Source organism: Mauremys reevesii, linkage group 13 (assembly GCF_016161935.1).
Source record: "Mauremys reevesii isolate NIE-2019 linkage group 13, ASM1616193v1, whole genome shotgun sequence".
Taxonomy (NCBI): Eukaryota; Metazoa; Chordata; order Testudines; family Geoemydidae; genus Mauremys; species Mauremys reevesii.
In genome coordinates this window covers 7,495,968-7,505,331 of record NC_052635.1, presented here as the reverse complement: position 1 = coordinate 7,505,331, position 9,364 = coordinate 7,495,968, and the positions used below count along the sequence as shown (strand labels likewise).

The window sequence follows — 9,364 nt, the reverse complement described above, 5'->3', positions numbered from 1 at the left end:
CCAGACTAAATGTACTCACAGACAGTTTATCTCTATTTGTTCTTGTGCCAGCATTTGCCCTGCCTCATTTTTACTCTCCCAGTGCATTTATAGAGGGCAATCAGAACCCTTCTCAGCATGCATTTTACTAAGCTAAACAAGCCAAGCTCTCTTAGTCTTTTGTGGCTGGATTTTTTAAAGCTATTGAGTTGCTTGGTGGGATTTTCAAAAGCAGCTAGGCACCCAACAGCTACTGAAATCAAAGAGTGTTTGGTGCCTAGGCACTTTAGAAAATCCCACTCCGCACCTACATATCTTTAAAAATCTAGCCCTCAGTCTTTTTAGTTTCATCAACTGGGATACACTGGTGTAGCCCCACTGACTTCAACAAAGCTGTGCCTATGTATATCACCATCAAGCTAGCTAGCTAGCTAGCTAGCCCCGTGTACCTCTAGCTAGCTAGCAACATGCCATTAAAAGAAAAATACAAACCCTGCTATGAGACTCACATTGCCACAGTGTAAATCTGGAATCAGACATTTCAATTCAGAGAGAGGGAGCGGCAAAGAGTTCTGTGGCACCTTATAGACTAACAAACATATTGGAGCATGAGCTTTCGTGGGTGAATACCCACTTCGTCGGATGCATGTATAAGGTGCCACAGAACTCTTTGCCGCTTTTACAGATCTAGGCTAGCAGGGCTACCCCTCTGATATTTGACACCAATTCAGAGTAGTTACTCAGTGATTACCCTTGTGAGTATCTGTTAGTAAATATTAACCCTTTTTGTCCTGTTTTTTCTCTATAATTGATTCATTTGTATATTAAGTATTCTTTATAATTTTTGGGATATTAACAAAGAGTATGTTGAATTCTAAGGCACAGAACACTGCTCCCTGGCTGATATGTAACCCTGTTCAGGAATTCTGTGCTTTAGACTGAATATAATAATCCATAGTGTCTCTATCTCTATAAACCTCCAGATATTCATGGGAACCATCCCCTTAAAACACACACACACAGATAAAATGCTAACATATCATTACATCAGATAGGGAAGAATGATTATGAGAGAAGAAAGACCCATTGAAAGATATTATCTTGAAGAAGGGTTAGTCCTCTGAGCTGTAAATAATTATGCCTTCACACATAAATCAGGTAAACCTAGAATGTATAGAAATGAGATCAGAATGTGTGTTTCTTTCAGCAAAGAGGTTTTCTTTGTTTGGATGACCTATATAATGACACAGGTATGGGATGTGGGTGTCCTTCCAGTTACAGTGAAGAAGAGACACAGATCCAGCTCTTGATCTTACATCAAGGGTGGTAATGTAACTTCCCTTTTGTTTTGTGCTGTACTAATCTCTGACTGATAAATCTTTGATTAAATAATCCCAGTTCATTGACTCAGAACACGCAACACCCTCGAATAACTAAGAGCAGAGGCTGAGGCTTTGTCATTGATTTCAGTGTGTTTCATTCTCAATGAAATGTCCCGTGTTCTCCTCCCAGTTACACGGGTGACTAGGACAACCCTAGCAAGGTTGAATCGGTCTAACCAGGAGCAGAGCAGAACAGATCCCTGAATATCAAACCCTCAGATGAAATTCAAACCACCACAGATTTACCTCTACATCCAGGCAGCACTCCTGCGTCTGCTGTGAATGGAGATCTGGGTAGATTACAGGTATTTCAGCTGTTTTCTGAGTCTCCAGAGACAGGTTCCCTTAAATACTTTGGGTTTAATTAGGTATCTTATAAAGATAAATTGTCATTTATCCTTCAGCTTTAAAAATAAACCCAACAGATAAGAAGGTCCTATCCTGTGAGTAGCTGGATGGAGGGCCTTCATCTCCCACTAACCACAATGGGAACATTGCGCTACCAGCACCAGCCAGATTCAGGACATTCATGTGTAAACGCTTGTGTTTATTCCTATGGTCCCTGATGGAATTGCTCATGTGAACCCTTTGTGGCTATGAGTCTTTGCTTATTTACAACTCTCTGATTTCCCAATCCCACCTCTCTCCCCACTCCTCACAGGTACAGAAATGAGACATCCAGACACATCAAGAAAATATCTTTCCCCTGACGGGGGCAGTGTGTGTGTGCATGTGCACACACACACACACACACACACACACACACACACACACACACACACAGAGCAGGTCTCATTCCTTCCAGTAGGAGGCAATTTCTTATTTGCACAAAACATATGGGAATAAATATCAGGATTAGAGACAAAATGAAGATGAGAAAAAAATAAAATGTAGCACGATCATCTTCTCTTCCTTCTAATTCTCACAGTCATAACAATAACCAGTAACTATATGAAATTAAATGAGAGATGCCTCATTCCCTTAGAAACATTGAATATCAGGGTTTAAAGGGACAGAATGTCATCTAGTCCAACCCCCTGCTCAAAGCAGGAACAATCCTCAACTAAGTCATCCCAGCCAGGGCTTTGTCAAGCCTGACCTTAAAAACCTCTAAGGAAGGAGATTTCACCACCTCCCTAGGTAACCCATTCCAGTGCTTTACTGCTGTCCTAATGAAAAAGTTTTTCCTAATATACAACCTAAACCTCCTTCACTGGAACTTGAGACCATTACTCCTTGTTCTGTCATCTGGTACCACTGAGAACAGTTTAGAGCCATCCTCTTTGGAACTGCCTTTCAGGTGGTTGAAAGCAGCTATCAAATCCCCTCTCATTCTTCTCTTATGCAGACTAAACAATCCCTAGTTCCCTCAGCCTCTCCTCATAAGTCATGTGCTCCAGCCCCCTAATCATTTTTGTTGCCCTCTGCTGAACTCTCCAATTTTTCCTCATCCTTCTTGTAGTGTGGGGGACACAGTACTCCAGATGAGACCTCACCAATGCCAAATAGAGGGGAATGATCATGTCCCTCAATCTGCTGGCATTGCTCCTACTTATACAGCCCAAAATGCCATTAGCCTTCTTGGCAACAAGGCACACTGCTGACTCATATGCAGCTTCTCATCCACTGTAACCCCTAGGTCCTTTTCTGCAGAACTGCTGCCTAGCCACTCAGTCCCTAGTCTGTAGCAGTGCATGGGATTCTTCTGTCCTAAGTGCAGGATTCTGCACTTGTCCTTGTTGAACCTCATCTGATTTCTTTTGGCCCAATCCTCTAATTTGTCTAGGTCCCGCTGTATCTATCCCTACCCTCCAGCGTATCTACACTCTTTCCTGTTTAGTGTCACCTGCAAACTTGCTGAGGGTGCAATCCATGCCATCCTCCAAATCATTAATGAAGATATTGAACAAAACTGGCCCCAGGACTGACCCTTGGGGCACTCCGCTTGATACCGGCTGCCAGCTAGACATGGAGCTATTGATCACTACCCCTTGAGCCCGACGATCTAGCCAGCTTTCTATCCATCTTATAGTCCATTCATCCAGCCCATGCTTCTTTAACTTGTTGGGAAGAATACTGCAGGAGACTATATCAAAAGCTTTGTTAAAGTCAAGTTACAGCTCTCTGTTTTCAATCTATGCGATCAGCTTATGATATACAGACACTGAGAAATGTAACTACTTCTGTCCATTAGGCTCTGGGCAGGTGGAAGACCTACTGCATTTTTTTTGGATTGTACTTTGTATTGCCACTTGAGATCAAATGGCTTTCCATGTTTTTGTCCCTTTTTCTTCGACTGCTCAGAAAATGGAATATTTACTAGGAACTGGCAATATATCTGAGATCCAAGTGGTTGCCTGTTTTGCATGGTGAGCCACTAAAATAAAGAAAAAGCAAGTAGCATGGTGATAATATATAATATAATGGTTTATGTTGGTTTTAGATATATATTAATATTTTAAAATACTGGAGTTAGGTTTTAAGTCTTATTTTAATATCTTTTGCTATTGGTGCATTTGCCTATGGCTGAGTGGCTATTAATAATCATGACTTCACTTGACTTAACCAGACACCCCCACTTCTGGGAAGTGGGTTTGTCTCAGTAGTCCCTGTGCCTCTTTAGCATGGTCAAACCAGTTTACGCAACCTATTAGGCAGAGATAACATATCATAGAAAATAAATGTAGAGTGTTGCTGAGCAATTCCTATCTGGGCTGTGACCTCCTTTCTTGTGCATGTTTCTGATTTAACCCTTAATAACTATCTAGCAAACAATGCAATAACAACCTAATGCAGAGATGTACATATTTTATTCATTACATATTACAAGCATCTTCCACCTCCTTCATACCCTCTTCTGCCCAAAACTTCCTCCCACCATAATGAACTCCACAGTAGAAAAGATTCTTTATTGAGACTGCGGGACACAGACATATCCTATGGTTTTCGCTGGCTTTCTAGCTCCCTATCTCTGTTGCCAGCTTTCAAGAGTTGGTCACAAATTGTATATATTTATTGCAGAGAAGGAGGGAGAGATTCTGTGGGAAATACCAAAAATAACCTTTTTGTTCAAGAATTGTTTTAATTTTTTTATTGAGAAACTGAAAACTCTAAAATACATTTTTTGTTGTTGTACTTTCGGCAACCGAAAAATATATTTATTTATTGTAGATTTTGATATTTTGCAACTTGGTTACAGGAAAGAGAAACATTTCCATATTTTAGGCTTTTCCACCAACTTCCTACTGCCCCCCCCCAAAAAAAAATATTTTTGGGTGGGAGTGAAAATTTCTCTTTAAAAGAAATGCCATTTCCAATTGGCACGGGGAGAAACATTTTAGCAGAAAAATGTTAACCCCCAGCTCTACTGGTTTTATCAAGAGGGATGTCTCTTAATCCTGTCTTGGACAAAGCAGACATGTAAAGGACTGATACCGACTGTATAGCCCTCATCTCTATATCTTCATCATTGCATCTACAGGCTTTGTGCAAGCACACTCTGTAATCCCCTTCGTTTGAAAATTTCTCAATCATTGCTGACCTTTCTGAATTATGGGTCAGACCCTCAGGTGTTGTAAACACAAATCTATTTGTACTCTTTGAGGACCTGGCCCCATAATTGTGATACATTTGTTTCCTTTAAGAAAGCAATTTCTGGCCATTGTTCTCCTGAGAGCCTCCTTCACCTCCTTGTTTCTCAGGCTGTAGATAAGGGGGTTGAACATGGGGGTAATGACTGTGTAGAAGAGAGAGAGCAGCTTGTTGGTAACTGGTGCATATGCAGAATTAGGGCGCAGATACGTGACAATCCCTGTCCCGTAGAACAATGTCACCACCAGAAGATGTGAGGAACAGGTGGAGAAGGCTTTATGCCTACTCTGAGCCGAGGGCATCTTCAGGATGGTCAGGAGGATGAGAAGGTAGGAGACCAGAATCAACACAAAGGGAAATGTTATGAATAGCAGGGCAACCATAAAGACAGCGATTTCATTCAGGTAAGTGACCCCACAGGCCAGCTTCAATACTGGGGGGATGTCACAGAAGAAATGATTAATTTCATTGGATCCACAAAAAGGCAAGCTGAATATGACTGAGGTGTGTCCCAAGGACGTGAGGAGACCACTGATCCATGACACAGCAGCCATCTCTGAGCATCTGGTATTGTTCATAATGTGCATATAGCGTAAGGGGTAGCATATCGCAACATAGCGGTCATAAGCCATCGCCCCCAAAAGAAAACATTCTGTGCCCCCTAGAAATAGAAAGAAATACATCTGCACAGCACAGCCAGTGAAGGAGATAGTTTTATCTTCCAAGAGGAGGTTTGCCAGCATCTTGGGCAGGGTGACCGAGGTGTAGCAGATCTCCAGAAAGGACAGGTTCATGAGGAAGAAATACATGGGGGTGTGGAGGGCAGCATCAGCTAATGTCAGGGTGAATATGAGAAGATTTCCAGTCAGAGTGATCACGTAGGTAGCTAGAAACACCAGGAAGAATAAAGCCTGTATCTCTGGAAGGTCAGAAAGCCCCAGGAGAATGAACTGAGTGACAACAGTGTGATTCCTTCCTGCCATTTGGGCTCTGAGTTCCTCGGGACAGTATTTATTCCTGAGGAAAGATAGAAGCCAATATAGTACAGATTTCTGAATGTAGTGACAGGTAGGGAAAAACAGCAAAGCTGCTTAGATAACTTATACAAGCAGGGAGCTCCATCCTGTCCCTTTCTTTCCCCATCCCCTTGCTTGTCTCCCCTCCCCTCAGCCTGAATCTTCCCCTGTGCCCTTTCTGGGCTACATTTGATCATTAAAGCCATCTTGACTCAGGGCAGTTTACCTTCTATTATCAATAATGCAAAATGGTGGTCATCTTTCTTATAGTCATCATCCATACTGGCACCTGCAAAAACTGTAGGGGATCATAATGGCCTTAAACTCTGAATCTATTAAACTATTGTGTAAATGGGAATCAGGCCCTGTCAGAGTGAGTCATCCAAATAAAATAATTCATTTACACATTCATTTAACACATTTAAGTCATAAAGCCACTCCAGGAAAGCATGGTCTGCTCACAGATACTGCTTAAGAAGAAAAAGAGACAAAATGTGCCTGATAAATTACTTGGATCAGTTCTTACCTTACCTTGTTCAATAGCAACTGTCTGAAGAAGTGAGCTTTAGCTCACGAAAGCTCATGCTTAAATAAATTTGTTAGTCTTTAAGGTGCCACAAGTACTCCTGTTTTTTTTTTTTTTTTGAAGAGGAAAGAACATTCTTCTCTTAGTTAAATTGCTGCTGGGGAGTAGGGATGAAATTAGTTCATTTTCCAACTGTGGAAGTTATTTCTTTGTAAGGCATCTAGATATTATAGAAAAATATATATTGTAAAAGATAGTGAGATACTCTGTCAGAGTAGGTAGATATAAAGGCAGAGAGTTACTATTGTTAATTCCCCCATCTCCTGGCTTCAGCACAGGAATCAGGTCCATTTGTCAGTTCCGTCCCTAGTTTCCACACAATATGGTTCCCTGCATGTCATTTTCATCCTCCTCCAACTATCGTCCCTCCTAGCTTCAGCATGGGGAAAGATCAGAAATTGCATTTGCTAGCCACTTATGTCAAGGAGATCCAGGGTTATGTGATGAGTTCCTTTTTTTATAAGAAAGAAAGAAAGAAAGAAAGAAAGAAAGAAAGAAAGAAAGAAAGAAAGAAAGAATATAAGTACCTTCACTTTTTACTAGTAAATGAAGATTGTTCTGCATCAGCGACCCTATAACAATGTGTGACATTCAGACATAGATGATGGAACGGCATCTACATAATGACAGTCTTCCTGAAATTGACTGTGGTTTGTAAATCACTGAATCACTGGCTTTCATTGAAAATCAATGGGAAATGGGTGCTTAATTACATCAGGTGCTTTTGAAAGTGTTACCCATAACTATCATTTGCTTGGGTTCCCCAAAATACAATATTCCTTACCTTCCTCTGGATCACAGAGAAAAATCTTCACTGACTTTGCATGGTCCCTGTGTACAGGCACAGGTCTTTTAATCATGCTAGATGTACCCTTGGGAAATGACACCATGATCATTTTACACTCCAATACCAAAGGAACAAAACGTGTTCTAAATATGTAACCAAGTGGCATGATTTTCATGTACATCAGCTTAATAGAGAGTAACTCAACACAGCTCATAAATTTAGAGTTTTTCACCATGGTCTGACCTTTCAGCATTGAAACAAGCAATCCAAATCGGTGATGAAATACAGAACACTTGTTTTTTGTTGTGTGTCTCAATATAGGGCTGAAAGAAACCTAGAAAGATCATCAAGTCCAGCCCCCGCCCCCCACAAACAGGATCAAGTAGCTCTAGACCCTCCCTGACAGGTGTTTGTCCAAACTGTGCTGAAAAAACCTCCAGTGATGGGGATTCCACAGCCTCCCTAGGTCACTTGTTCCAGCGCTGAACTACCCTTACAGTTAGAAAGCTTTTCCTAATATTTAACCTCAATCTGCCTTGCTACAGATTAAGCCCATTACCTCTTGTCCTGCCTTTAGTAGACACGGAAAGCAATTGATCACCATTGGCTTTATGACAGCCCTTAATATATTTGAAGAGTGTTATCAGGTCCCCCCTCTGTTTTCTTTTCTCAAGACGGAACATGTCCATTTTTTTAAACCTTTCCTCCTAGGACAAGTGTTTTAAACATTTTATCATGTTTGTTGCTTTCCTTGGAACTGTCTCCAATTCATCCACATCTTTCCTAAAGTGTGGTGACCATAAAGTGGCACAGTATTCCAGCTGAGATCTCACCAGTGTCCAGGAAAGCAGGATGTTTACCTCCCAAATCTTACGTACACCCCTGTCAATTATGCACCCCAGAATGATAGTTAACTTTTTCATAACTACATTGCATTGTTGGCTCATATTCAATTTGTGATCCATTGGAACCTCCAGATCTGTGTCAGCACTACTACCACCTCTCCAGTTATTCCCCATTTTGCTAAGTGTAGTACTTTGCACTTTTCTTTATTGAATTTCATCTTGTTGATTTCAAACCTGTCCTTTAATTTTTCAAAGTTGTTTTGAATTGTAATCCTGTCTTCCAAAGACCTTGCAATGCCTTGCAGCTTCATGTCATCTGCAAATTTTATAAACATAGTCTCCACTCCACTATCCAAGTCACTAATGAAAATATTGACTATACCAGACCAAGGATTGAACCCTACATATCCCACTAGATATACCCTCCCAGTTGGACAGAGAATCATTGATAACTACTCTTTGAGTATAGTCAATCATTTGTGTACCCACTGTGGTTAGACGTTGATAGATGTTATGCTGCATGTGTGTGTTCCCTTTGTGTGCCACCCCAGCCCTGCACAGACAGATGGCATGGCAGAACTTGAGCAAACCACCCAATGACCACATGATCTTTTAAGGGATGAAGGCACACGGCCAGGTTAATTGTCAATGAAGCATGGTATTAGTATGCTGCAGACTCTACCAGACCACTAATACATGTGTGCCCGTAACAATGGACCAGCTCAGTGAACACTGGAACTTTCTATTCCTCCCTAGGCTAGACAATACATTTGAAATACATTTTTACATCACAAAAGAAACAAGTTAGTACTGCCCCTTGAACATAGTTAGTTACTGCCTCCTTGGTTCAGTCAAAACATCTTTATTATGTACTGTCATACTGAAGTTATCTTTTAGGAAGGGTCAGTGTGCTCCTGCAACAGAGTCCTGTGGCATCTTATAGACTAACAGACATTTTGGAGCATGAGCTTTCGTGGGTGAATACCCACTTCATCGGATGCATTCACTTAGTTTTGTGAGATCTTTGTGAAGAACTTCAAAAAGATCTCACAAAACTAAGAGACTGGGCAACAAAATGGCAAATGAAATTTAATTTGGATAAATGTAAAGTAATGCACATTGGAAAAAATAACCCCAACTATACATACAATATGATGGGGGCTAATTTAGCTACAACG

At 41.0% G+C, this 9,364-nt stretch overlaps 1 pseudogene; it reads right to left on the bottom strand.

Annotated features, from left to right (window-relative positions):
• Nucleotides 1-4,918: 4,918 nt before the first annotated feature.
• On the bottom strand, nt 4,919-6,249 carry LOC120379875 (annotated as a pseudogene).
• Between the last annotated feature and the right edge of the window lie 3,115 nt (nt 6,250-9,364).